The sequence below is a fragment of the Pinus tabuliformis genome, chromosome J (assembly GCF_031772625.1).
Source record: "Pinus tabuliformis cultivar Carrire ecotype Pingquan chromosome J, CPIR1, whole genome shotgun sequence".
Taxonomy (NCBI): Eukaryota; Viridiplantae; Streptophyta; class Pinopsida; order Pinales; family Pinaceae; genus Pinus; species Pinus tabuliformis.
The window spans coordinates 1,626,376,763-1,626,391,026 of NC_142295.1; the positions used below are offsets into that span (position 1 = coordinate 1,626,376,763).

General features: G+C 39.2%; 1 protein-coding gene across 4 annotated transcripts in view; it reads right to left on the bottom strand.

Annotated features, from left to right (window-relative positions):
• Positions 1-14,264, bottom strand: part of LOC149233725 (ATP-dependent DNA helicase homolog RECG1, chloroplastic/mitochondrial-like) — a 513,467-nt gene that overhangs the window by 238,137 nt on the left and 261,066 nt on the right. The window lies entirely within an intron of this gene.

Below are 14,264 nucleotides of genomic sequence, written 5' to 3' on the forward strand. Positions count from 1 at the left end.
TGCTACTGAGAAATCGAGATTTCTCCTACCAATCAACTACTGTGATTCCCGGCACTAAACTCTGCTCATCCCCAGCACTTCTGTGTCAACCTCCTCCAGATTCTGCACTAACCCTCTGCATCAATTTCCTTCAACTGCTATGATGTCCCTTCTTGGACCAACCCTAGCTCTATTATCCTTCTTCGTGTATTCACTAGAACTGGAAATCACTTCCTCCCAGTGCTACCTCTGATCCTCACTGCTTGATCACTGGTTCGAATTCCTTAGCAAACCTTACCCCAAGAAAATCGAACTGACTAATCAACACTCTATGTATTTTCAAGTGAACCCCAAGCCTCCATCTTATACTTTTCCTGTTGAGTCTTCAATGGCCAAGATTAAGTCTCTAACCAACGACTAAGATTAAAACATGACTCGATCCGCCTTCTAGATCAGTCTCACCCATATTTTGATTAATACCCATTAATATTTTAATTTCCCTAAGTTTAGATTTGGGAACTTCATTAAAAATATTAATTATTTTAATAAAATACAATCTGGGTGGAATTTCACCAAACGGTTTCTAGGTTATTTAGAATTCATGTGCGTTAGCCTCTCCACCAATTTTCAAAGCTAGAGCACTTCCGATGCTAACAAAAAACTAACAATGTTCAATCTAGCCATGATGGAGTATGTTCGGGATGCGCCAGTGGAAAGAAATCAAGGGGACCATTCCCTCTAGCAAAAGCAGGACCAACATGTGCACAAAAGTACAAGTAAGCCTAAAGGACAAATTGGATCTCCAAAGTCACATATAAATTCACATCAAGGCAACCTCATTTGGCCATCACATCAACACACATCTTCTTCTCTCTCCTCTTGTGATTCGTTCATACAAGTCTAAAGCAAGGCAGCCAAGTTCACGCATGCGAAGGTTCAAGGGCTAATTCTGAAATTTTTGCATTGACTTTTGTTTGGGAAACCATTGACCAAGTTTGACTTGGTATTTTGACCCCCTTTGACTCACAAAAGTTCGATCTTTGGAGGTCGAGTTTTAACTTTTTCTATGGAGAAACCGAAATTTTCTAGGCTACTTTGACCACTGCTGACTGTTGACATTGACCTCTAAGATCTGAAGTTGACAGCAGAGTTCTTCTCTATCCTTTAACCGAGTTTGATCAAGTTGTTTGGGACTGTTTTGACTAAAGTTTGACTAGCAAGGAAGGTCAAGTATTTTGACTATTGACCGAGCTCCTTGAGGCAGTTTGATCATTGACTTGTGGACTAGTTAGGTCATCCTTGATTGGTGTTTATTGTGGTAGAATTGCAAACTTTGAAATGCTGACCACATTTGACTTTAGGGATCATTTATTGCATATTGGTTGGTTGATCTCTTGGATAGTCAAAGAATTGACATTGACTCTTATGTTGATGAATTGAATCATTGTATCTCTCTGTTGAACATTTAATGAAAATCCAATAGAAGAAGAATTTGAAAAGGGTTTTCCTCCTTATGGGGTTTTTCCTTGGTCTTTGACCAAATCTTGTGTCTCTTGTTATTTGCTCTTAGTTGTCTTCTATTGTATATTGCATTTATTGTTCTATCTACAATTGTGCTTATCATTGGGAGATTAAATTTGATTGCTAATTAACGAAAAGATTGGGCTAAGTGATCGTATTTGTACTAAGCATAGAACAGTAGAAAATTAACAAACCACACATCCAGAATGAGTTAAAACTACATGATATTACAACTATGGAAGATGTAATACATAAAGCAAAAGTTGTTGAGAAGAACCTCAAAAGAGTGCCACTGCCAAAATTTGAGAAATTCTATTCAAGCTGAAAGATTCCCAAGGCTACAAAAATAGAAAATCCAAAATACCTTCCATCACGTTTAAGAGGAGGAGACAAACTTAATTTGGAAGGCCAACAAATAAAAAAGGGTAAATGCAAACATTGTGGTTAAAAATGGGACCCTGTGTTAGTTTTTTGTAGCATCGGATGTGTTCTAGTCACGAAACTTGGTGGAAAGCCTAGAATACATGAGATCTCCACAACCCGTGATTTTTTTCTAGAAATTCCACCTAGAGATAACTTAATTACATTATTGACATATTTATTTATGTTTCCTAAGTCTAAATTTAGGAAAACTGGTTAATTAATCATAGTTAATTAAGTCAAGGTGAAAATTCTCTAGAAACTCGCACGGATCGACTCTGATATTTTCCTAGCCCTTGATTAAGTTTTAATCTTGGTTGTTGGTACTCCAAGAGAGGATTATAAGAAGAAGTCGATGGGTAGATGGAGAAGACACTTCAGCAGTTCGATTTCCTTGGCAAATCGATTTCCAGAGAGCAGCAACAGTTGTCGAAGAGCCAGAGATTGAAGCTGAGACAGTGAGGAGCAGGGACAGTGAGTCGAAGGAAGTTTTCCAGATCTAGCAAGTGCATTGCAGAGAGGCAGAGATAGCTACAGTGAGGCTGATGCAGGGCCTCCGCAGAAGCCTCTAATAGGCAATTCGATTTGCATATTTAGGAAGTCGTTTCAAAGTTCCAGTGGCAAAATAATTTCAGGCCAAGAGAAACATTTCCAGAGTCGGTGGCAAGTAGAAGAGGCAGTTCAGTGTGCGACCCAGGTCATACAGATTAGTGCCTCCGCAAAACTCACGCAGAGGGTGACGCAGGGCAATTCGTAGAGGGATTTCAGAGGCCAGTCTTCAATGTCGGATTTCTTGTGGGGTGAGGAAAATTCCTCACTAGATTCTTGCGAGTATTTTTCTCTATAGGATTGCTAGATTTCAGGCATCCAGATTGTACTCAGATTTCACTGCTACATAATAATAAAAACCCTCAGTTGTTGCATCGTTTTCCCAAGTTGGGTTTTTCCAAGGACATTTGTCCAAAAATAACTATGTAAATTTTATGTGTGTGCTAGCTTATCTTAGTTTCCAGCACCATTTTTCTTCCACAAATTATTTGTGAAAATCACAGTGTGAAATATTTGATATTTGTCGTAGCAGACAACAAATAAATTATTAAATAAATTAACAATTAGAAAAATATTTTCCAGTTGTTGTGATAGATGAAATTTTCAGATGGTATCGGAGCGTAAGTGATTAGCGAGGAAGCTTAGAATCGCAGGAGAGAATTACGTTGTTCAGAGGCAGCAGCAGGCCGAAATTCTCAAAGGTTGCGCAGTACCTTGACAGGCAGGTTGAATCATTGGGCAAGGGTTTGTTTTTTCAGTTGCAGGTTTGCAAAAAATTCGATTTGCCTGGAATAGCAATTTTGGCAGTCACAGGGAGCAATAGCAACTCAGATTTTGCTAAGTGGATTTCTGGTTGGATGTAGAGGGTTTTGCAGCCGCAAAATCAACGTCGGGTGGAAGAGAAATTCCACACACAAAGGGAGATTTCTCTCAAAGGGTTTCTAGCCAAGAAATCTGATTTTTCTAGTTACAGATTGGCAATAGTTGTGAGAATATCTTCTCACTCCAGAAGGCAATGCGAGTAGCAGATCCAGCAACAGAGCAGCAAGAAAGAGGGAGATTTTCGAGTTTATTTTCTCCAATTTTTTTGTTTCACGGATTTTGTAGCTTTGCAGGGATGGCCATACAAAATTGCCAGAGGAGGTTGTGCGATTTAGCTAGAATGCAGATCTGGGTAGCAGTTCGACTTCCAATTGCCATAAATAAGTGTCGGAGGAATTGCGAGTTGTCTAGTGCGAGTTGCAAAGAAAGGAAGCGTCCCAACCACAGACTAGGCTTGAAAGGAGATAGTGAGGCAACAGATCCAGGAGGAGGAGGAGTATGAAACTCCAGCGTGCCAATTGGGCAGGGTCCATTGAGGAGTCCATCTCATGGATCCTCACCTGGCTACGAGGGCCCACAATGGTCAATCGCAGGATGGATCAGTGACAGTTGATGGAGTCAAGATTCTAGAGTGACAATTGCAGACTAATCAAGTGTTGGGGAGCGTACTGCAGAGTTGGCAACAATGCAGAGTGGTACAGTGCAGAGTCAGTAGCAGCGCAGATTCTTCAGTGATAGTGCAGAGGCTAGTAGCAGACGAGACTTGGGATGTGAAAACTCCTGAAACTGGAATCCTATTGCAACAACTGGTATTATTTCTCCTAATTGTTAATTAATTTAACAATTTATCTACTATGGCAAATCGAAATATACACACTGCAACCTTCACAAATAAAACTATTGCGGAAAAATAATGCACTAGAAACTAAGAGATGTTAGCACACACATAATATATGAGACAATTATTTTTGGACAAATGCCCCCGGAAAAACCTAACTTGGGAAGACTGATGCACCAGTGAGGGTTTTTATTATTATGTAGCAATAAAAATCTGAGTACAATCTGGATGACTGAAAATGGCAATCCACAACAAGAAAATATAGGTAAGCGAATTTGCCCTTCCTCCACAAGCAATCCCGGCACAACTTTCCTACAGAAAACTCGGCCTCTTGAAGCTTCTATGTCACCCTCTGCGCTGAACTGTGTAGTCACTACGACGTCTTGCCTCTGACTAGTTTCTGATGAAGTCGTTCTTCCTTCAGCTGTTGAAGGAATCGTCTCTCTGGCCTTCTAGAACCTTTTCCCGGCCTCTATAACTAAGAACGATTTTATCTCCAACAAATCCAACTGCCCTCTCCGAAGCTACTGTGCAGTGCTCTACGCTGCCTCACTGGGATAACTCAACCCTCTTGCTGTTGCCTCTCTGAATCTAGAAAACTTCCTTCAGTTCACTGTGACTGCCCCTCACTCACTGCTTCGACCTTTGGCTCTCTCTAACAACTAACTATTGCTACTCTAGAAATCGATCTGCCAAGAAATCGAACTACTCAAGTGTCTCCTCCATCACCACATCAACCTCCTCTTATAATCCATTGTTGGAGCACCAACGGCCAAGATTAAAACATAATTTATGGCTAGGATCATCCTTGTATTGATCCGTGTGAGTTTCTATACTATTCTCACCTTATCTCAATTAATACTGATTAATTAACCATATTCCCTAGTTTCAACTTAGGCGAAATTTCTGGAAACTATTTTTGGGTTTTCGAGATCTCATGTATTCTAGCCTCTACACCTTTGTGGCTAGAACACATCCGATGCTACAAAATATAACACTCCCTCTTAGCGAGGAATGTGTTCTAGTGCTGCACACCCTGCCATAACATTGTCTTTGTATCATCCCCTATCATGTTGTTGGTGTATGGCCATACTTCCCACCAACCACTGTGCAACTCTGATATATGTTGCATCTGTGTTGCTACTAACACTACTATTACTGCTTCCAACACTGCATCTGCACTACAACTCCCTCTCATATGTTACTGCTGCAACTGCAACATCTGCAATGGAAAGGCATCCAAAATACAAAATCAATTGTGTTCAATATGATGCATCTGTCACCTAAGTCTCTAACTGCTACTAGCTGTTGCACTGTCCACTGAAGACTCTGCGCTACTGCTAACTCTGCATTATGCCATCTGCATTGTTGCCAACACTGCACTGAGCTCCCCAGCATCTGACTTCTACTAGTCTCTGCAACTGTCACTCTAGTACTAATTGCATCAACTCCCATTGATCCATCCTGCTACTTAATACTGTAGGCCCCCATAGCCAGGTAATGATCCATGAGGTGGACTCCTCAAGGACCTTGACCAAACTCTGTAGTTCTCTGGGACTACAATACCAAATCTCCCCACCTCACTCTTGAAGGTATATTTGCAAACATCGTGAAGTCTTCCTCCAACTTGGAGGACAACTTGTTGTTCACTGCAGATGTTGCCTATTGGTCCTGCTTCTCCTTTTTGTCCTTCTTCCTGAGAGGACACTGGGTACTGTAGTGACCAAGCTCACCGCACCTGAGGCACTTAACCTTTGACAAGTCCTTCTTCTTCCTCTACTCTCCCTACCCCTAACTAGGACCCTTAGATGCGTGGGCCACATTCTCCTCCTCCTTCACCATCTTCGACCTGCTATTGTTATTGCCACTGATGGAGCTCTCTAACAGAGCTTGTCTCAACTCCTCCTACTGCAAATCATCCCAAATCCTATCCCACTCTAGTAGCCTATCTCTGCCCAATATGCTTTGCACAAAGACCTGCCAATTCTCTGAGACGTTGTTGAGTGCCAATCACACTAGTTTTGTGGGTTGAGGCATTGCCCCAATAGCTGACAGCTAGTCTCGGACCTCTTGAATTCTAGGAAGGAAGGGATCTATGCCTTCCCCCATCTACATCCAGATGCATCTCAACTTCTCCTCAAGAAACATCTTCCGCTGCTCGGAAGTTCCCTGGTATAACATGGAGAGAATATCCCACATCTGTTTGGCAATATCTTTGCCAGCTATATGTGAGATAATATGATCCCGGACTCCATCCAAGATTAACCGTTTAGCGTGCGTCATCTCTTTCTTGTATTCTTTCTGTTGATCTGCATCTTGAGGAACCGCCACTACATCATCAATATAAGCTTCAGGCCATATTCATCTAGAAGGAATGGCATCCTTGCCTTCCAAATGATGTAGTTGGAAGTGTCATCCAACCTGTCCTGATCATGAAGCCCAGCAATGGCCATTTCAACGAACTATCGAAAACTTCCTCTTTCCTTCTGCGCAATTACTGCTCTGCTACCCGTACTCCCTTCTAGAGTGAGAAGATCCGCTCACAATATTGCCAATATGCAAGGAAAGTAAAACTTCTTGAGACTAGAAGTTCCCTGAGGAAAATTTTCCCTCTCTACATGCTCTTCTCTCTTCCACCTTGGCGTTCGTTCTGCTTCAACGTACTACTTCAAAAACTCATGTTTCTAGCTAGATATTTGCCCAACAAAAACATTGAGTTGCTCCCTCTACCTCCAGAATCACTCGATTTGGAACGATCGAATTTTTCTGCCCTTCACTCAGAAAAAAATGAATGTCCTCAAGCAACATGGCCTCTTGGCAAAAATACAGCGTTGCCCTTAGGAATTTCGGCTTGCTGCCCTTATTGAGAAGTGAAATTCCTTTCCTTTGTTTCTAAGATCTCCAGCTGATCAACTGCACTTTGATACCATGTGAAATTTCCTAAAACTAGAATCATATTGCGGCAACTGGTATTATTTCAAGTAATTATTAATTAATTTAATAATTTAGCTACTACGGCAAATATCAAAATAAACACACTGCAACTTTCACAAATAAAAATATAGTGGAAAAATAATGCGTCGAAAACTGAGAAATGCTAGCATACACACATAAAATATGAGCATTATTTTTGAACAAATGTCCCCGTAAAAACCCAACTTAGGAAAACCGGTGCAAAAGCGAGGGTTTTTATTATTATGCAGCAGTGAAAATCTGAGTACAATCTGGATGCCTGAAACTGGCAATCCACAGCAAGAAAATCTGGGCAAAATTATTGAAAGAAATGTACTCTTCCTCCACAAGCAATCCGGGTACAACTTGCCTCCAGAAAACTCTGCATCTTAAAGCTTTTGCGTCACCCTCTGCGTTGAACTGTGCAATCACTATGATGTCTTTCTTCTGACTAGTTTCTGATGAAGTTGTTCTGCCTTCAACTGCTAAGGAAATCATCTCTCCGGCTTTATGGAACCTTTGCCCGGCCTCTGGAGCTGAGAACGATTTTCTCTCCAGCAAATTGAACTGCCCTCTCCAAAGCTATGATGCAGTGCTCTGTGCTGCCTCACTGGGATAACTCTACCCTCTTGTTGTTGCCTCCCCGGATCTGGAAGACTTCCTTTGAATCACTGTCCCTACCCCTCACTCACTGCTTCAATCTCTAGCTCTCTCCAGCAACTAACTGCTGCTACTCTGGAAATTGATCTGCCAAGAAATCGAACTGCTCAAGTGTCTCCTCCATCACCACATCGACCTCCTTTTATAATCCATTGTTGGAGCACCAACAACCAAGATTAAAACATAATCGATGGCTAGGATCATTTCTGACTTGAACTGTGTGAGTTTCTGGACTCTTATCACCTTATCTCAATTAATACTAATTAATTAACCATATTCCCTAAGTTTACACTTAGGAAATATTTAAAAAAATGTTTAATAATCTAATTGAGACACTTCAAGACAGAATTTCCAAAAATGATTTCTGGGTTTTGGAGGTCTCATCTATTCTAGCCACTCCACCAAATTTCGTGGCTAGAACACATTTGATGCTACAAAAACTAACACGGGAGACAGAAGCATCATATTGAACACAGTTGATTCGGTATTTCGGATGCTTCTCAGTTGCAGTTGTTGTAGTTGCAGCATCAATAGATGAGAGGGAGTTGCAGTGCAGATGCAGAGTTGGCAACAGGAAAGCAGTGTCAACAGCAGCACAGATGCAGTATCAGAGTTGCGCAGTGGTTAGTTGGCAATATGGCCAGACATTAGCAGCGTGACAAAGGATGATACAAAGACAGAATGTTGTGCTAGGGTGTGCAACACTAGAACATAGTCCTCGCTAAGAGGGAGTGTTTAGTTTTTTTGTAGCATCGGATGTGTTATAGTCATGAAACTTAGTGGAAAGGCTAAAATACATGAGATCTCCATAACCCAGAAATTGTTTCTGGAAATTCCACCTAGAGATGGCTTAATTATATTATTAACCTATTTTTTTAATGTTTCTTAAGTCTAAACTTAGGAAAATTGGTTAATTAATCAGAATTAATTAAGTCAAGGTAACAATTCTCTAGAAACTCACACAGATCGACACTGATATGATCCCAACCCTTGAATAAGTTTTAATCTTGGCCGTTGGTGCTCCAACAGAGAATTATAAGAAGTCGTCGATGGGTAGATGGAGAAGACACTTCAGTAGTTTGATTTCCTTGGCAGATCGATTTCCAGAGAGCAGTAGAAGTTACTGGAGAGCTAAAGATCGAAGCATAGGTAGTGAGGGGCAGGGACAGTGAGTCAGTGGAAGTTTTCCAGATCCGACGAGTGCATTGCAAAGAGGCAGAGATAGCCACAGTGAGGTTGACGCAAGGGTTGCGCAAAAGCCTCTAATAGGAAGTTCAATTTGTGAATTCGAGAAATCGTTTCAGAGTTCCGGTGGTAGAAGAATTTTGCAAAGGCCGGGAGAAACATTTCCAGAGTCCGTGGCAAGCAAAAGAGGCAGCTCAGTGTGAGATCTAGGACGTACAGATTAGTGCACGCATAGATCCCACGCAGAGGGTGATGCAGGGAAATTCGTAGAGGGGTTTCAGAGGCCAGTCTTCAATGCCAAATTACTTGTGGGGTGAGGAAAATTCCCCACTAGCTTCTTGCCAGTATTTTTCTTTGTAGGATTGTCAAATTTCAGGCATCCAGATTGTACTCAGAATTCACTACTGCATAATAATAAAAACCCTCAACTGCTTAGGTTAGGTTATTTTATTACAAATTGCTTGGTCTGCTGGATTATATTTGTGTCGCGGAAATGGGTAGTCTGTGAGGGCCTTTTTCAAATGGGTTCTCCCCCTTATGATGTAAAGTGTCTTGAAGGTTGGAAAAAATAATTTATCCCCTCATAGGTTAATTACTTAAATTTTCTGGCCAAAAAATTAATTAAAATCCTAAGCCAAAAATTTAATTAATTCTAAGTCCTAGGTAAATTTAAATTCTCCAAAGGGAAAATTCGACGGTCCTTAAAATTCAAATTTTAAAAAGTCCCGAGACTAAGGTAAATTAATTATTTTGCTAAATTTTAAGCCTTTGGTCCCTGAGGTTAAGTCAAAGTCAAAATTTTGAGGAAATTAATTCAAAATTTTAATTTTTTAATTAATTAATATGTATTTAATTGAAAATTTCTAATTTCCTCGAGAATTTAGAATTTTGACGGATGGGATTAAAATAAATTTTGATCCTCATCAATGGTCGATATTGCTTTGACGTGGATCACTCAAACTAGTCGTTGAAGGATTTATCTTTAAATAGGAAGTCATTTGTCAGTCAATTCATCCGATCTTTTGATCGTGTGCTAAGCGAAAAGCTCTCTTGTAATCTTTTTATGAGCAATAAAGAAAGACTTTGGGGTTAATTTCTGATGGTGTTACTCTTCGTGGAAATACTGTAAGATGTGTCATTTTCATGCATAGATTTCTTTTTAGCCATTAATAATAGCTTTCTGAAAAGTGATTTGAGTATAGGTATCTTGCTCAGCCACTAGGGTTTGATTGATAATTTACGTTTTGAATATAATAGCAGGTATCTCTATTTATCTGAATTTTATTATCGTTTTCAGGTATCTCTATTTATCTGAATTTTATTATCGTTTTCTCGCTCTATGTTGATCGCTGAATTGAGTTTTGCAGAAAAGTATTGATTTTTAGATCATCGGGCGTTCGAGGAAGTTTTCAGTTGGACCAGCGAACTCCCGATCCGTGTCCTCTAAAGAGCCCAGTTTAAGTTGATCTTGGGCTTATCATAAGATATTTTTTATGGGTGATGCATGAAGGATTTTGAGCTCAGCAACTCCTTTAAACTTTAAAAATTTTAATTTTTCCTGTGCTAAATCAATAGATCTGGCTATTGACAGCCTCATATTACCAGATCTGGGAGCGGAGTTGGACTCACACTCCCTAAATCTGATAGATCTTCCATTCATGTACATAGATCTGTAATTATTTTCGGTTTTCTGACTTGGATTTTTCTGGGTTTTTGTATATATCGTTTGGGTGTTTTATTGTTGTCTTGCAGCTACAGATCTGAAGGAGAAATCTGTATAGAGTCCAGATCTAGGCCCTAGACGGTAAGATCTCGATCTCTAGGGTATTCTATCCAGAGGTTTACAGTCCAAGGATTTAAATCTATTTATTTTTTATTGTCGGATTTGGAAACTTCATGAGGGTTTCATTAACAAATCTGAAGCAGGTGGATTCCATACAAAAAAAAAAAAATCTAGAGAAACTTTTTTTAGGGGTTTCATTAATAAATTTGAAGCAGAAGAATTTGACATTTTATTTAGGATTGCTGAGGTTTTCTGGCTATCATTTGTCCGATTGTTTTTAATATGCTGCCTGGGTTTTTGGGTTTGCTGCAAAATTCAAAAAAAAAAAAATTAGCCCTCAAGCCCCTATTTCCGTTCTCTCATTGTTGTTGTTGCCTTCAAAATCCCTCTGCAACTGCCTCATCTGGCTCCCGTCAATCATTTCCCTTTGCTCCACCTGCACAGCAAACAAAATCCTTCTTTTCTTTTCACTGTCCAGCCCCTTAACCTTGTGATTTTGTCCTTCTCTTTTGCTGCTATCCCGTCCAATTCATCCACCCTTGAAAATCCTCTTGCGGCCCTTTTTCTACCATCAATCTACAATTTCAACGCTACCAACAAGCTGTTCCTCCTCCCGCTATCCGTACTCCACCTGCATACACAAAGAAAAAACCCTCTATCCCTCTCTGCAGTAAACCCTTCCTCCCATCTCCGTAGCTTCTTTCATTCATCCGCTGCCCACGTGACTGCCTCTCTCCTTGTGGCTATCCTTTCCTTCCTTCAAAGTATGTAGCCATCGCCTCTCCCTATCCGTTGCTCCTCACCACGTCCATTCCTTGCCCTTGTTACCATACACGCATTCCCTGCAGCCTCTACTTTCCATTTCCCAAGGCCTATCCACCGCATCCTTGCGTCCTCCCTCCTGTCGTCGAGCTGGCTGTTGGCTGCTCCCTCGAAGCTTGGTCCAAGCCTCCCTGCGATTCTTCATCCACAGCTTCCTCATCTCCAAACCCTTTCCATGCTGTCGTGGAACCCTCTCGCGGACCTGCAGAAACAATACACCAAAAACAAACGAAATTTCTTTTATTTATTTAATGTATTCTATGGGTTAGTTTAGGTTGCTCCTTTTTATTTGTATATTTGATGAGGTCTAGGTTTGTTAATGATTCGAAATTTGTTTTATTATTTGGTTGTGTTTTGCTTATAAAGTCTCAAAAAATAAATTAAAAATTTGATCTTTTATTTTTATTTTTATTTGTATTTGTATTTCATTTTATTTTTTATTTTTCATTTTGATTTTGGTTTTCATTTTTATTTACCTTCAAAAAATCTAAAAACATTAACATTAAAAATCATAAAAAAATTAATATTTTCTAAAAATTTAAAAAATCTAAAAGATTTGAAAAACATTTAAAAAATCTAAAAAAAAAATTAAAAAAAATTGTGATTTTAGAATTTGGAATAAAATAAATTGAAGGATTTACGCTTTCACATTAAGTATTTTTAATGTGGCCTATGGCCCATTAAAAATATATTTTATTAACCCTTTGATTTATTTTCCTCATCTTTCACATTAAATTAAGTTCCTAAGGAATAATTAAATTTAAACCTAAAGTTCCTTAATGTTATTTGGTGATTGAATGCATTTTGATATTTCTCTATTGTCAGATGCGATAAACGTTTTAAATCATATTCACTGTTGGAGAAAGTTAATTGAATCTAGATTTGGGTAGTTAATGAAAATCATTTTAAATCTGGAATCTCTTGCATGTTAAAGTTTTTCACATTTACATTAATTGTTCATGATCATCGCTTTGCCACATCTATAAGTTTTCTTTGGATGACTTGTTATTACTTAGTCTATGGTTAATTCAATATAAAAGGCACTGGTCTGTAGTCATTTATATCTTGTAATTGTGTCTTGTCTTAATTCATCTATCGTAATTGACCGAGACTTGCTTTAAATTCATCAAGTTGTTAATCATTAAAATCTCCTAGAGCTCGTGTTCCACAGGCTTTCTCATCCAATTATCTTAGGGACTAACCCCCTTGACTTGCCTAGGAGAGAGTTTAAACGAAGTGAGTAAGGATTAAGAGTGACAGCGCTTACTCTGAGCATTGTCGCGGTGCCTAGACACTCTGTGCTACAATAGTCCTAATAGATACAATAAGCGCTCATAATTTTGTTGACACAAATCTTGCAAAAAAGTTGAATCTTTTTGTATGCCCAATGACCAATATGAAGGTTATGGTCGCAGAAGGGAAATAGTTGAAGGCGTAGGGAAATGTCACAAGGTTAAATTATGAATTCAAGACAATTTAGAATCCAATTTAAACACCATACCTTTGGGAGAAGTGTATGTAGTCGTAGGCATCCAATGGCTACAAACTTTAGGCATTTACTCCACCAACCATCAAAACCACTTTATAAAGTTTCAATAGTAAAGAAAAAAGTACAAGTTACATGGACTTCAATCACATCAAAATGAAATTGTATTCTCCCATCAAATAATGGAGTTAAACCGAAAAGGAGCACCAGCAAATACAGTAAAATGTCATCAAATGGAAATATTGGCCTCATAACAGTTAACATCGAGCCTCCATAGATGCCACATATCTAACACCTCCTTGTCAAATCCCTCTTTTGGTTAGCTTTGTCTTCTTGATGATAAGGTTTGTACTTCTATTGGAAACAAGATATTCCTACACTATATGACATCTACAGATCACAACATTCCTACACTATATGACATCTACAGATCACAACAATCATAAGAATATTCGTCAGCCATAGACAAATGGACATTTTATGTTGATGTTTGTAGCTCAGGAAGGTACTTCTGCACAGGCCCAAGTGTTTCTGCATGTAGAAGTCACCAACAAATCTCCTTAGGACATTCACTCAAGTGTGAGAAAGTTGCTATAACTTAGCCTAAGTTCATCTTAGGATAAGCTCATCATTATTATGCCGGCTAAATGAGCTAAAAGAACTTAGGAAAAGTAAAGTAAAGTAAATGAAAGTATGGCGAGATTTCATCTCAACCATTAATCACTTTGGAGATTAGGGTTAAGGATTTAGCTCAATGTAAAGTTATTAAAACAAGGCTAAGGAGAGAAAAGGACACACCATACAATGGCACTAGCCTTTGAGAGAGCGATTTTCTCACGTGAGGAGTGTGATACTCTAATGTGCCGAGTCCAATGAAGCACAGAAGTGCAGTATTGGAGATCCAAATCAGCCAAGGAGATTGAGGACAGATCTGGGGCCTTCTCTGCTGGAACAGATCCAAACCATATTGCATCTATAGATTCCTCAGTTGGGTCATTATCACAGGAAGGGAGCCCAAGTACGTTCAGATTTAATGAACTGTTGATTGGGAAGAATCCGTTTGTGTCATTGTGATTGAGATTGGTTGTATAATTTTTTCTTCCACTAATTGTGTTAGGAGCCTAGCTGTGCGTTTTCTCAGTAGATCTGCAATCTGCTAGATTAATAAATTGTTGAGTGCTAGGTTAAGGAAACATTAACATTTTATAACCCCAAATCAATTTTTAATTAAAAATTGAAAACTTACA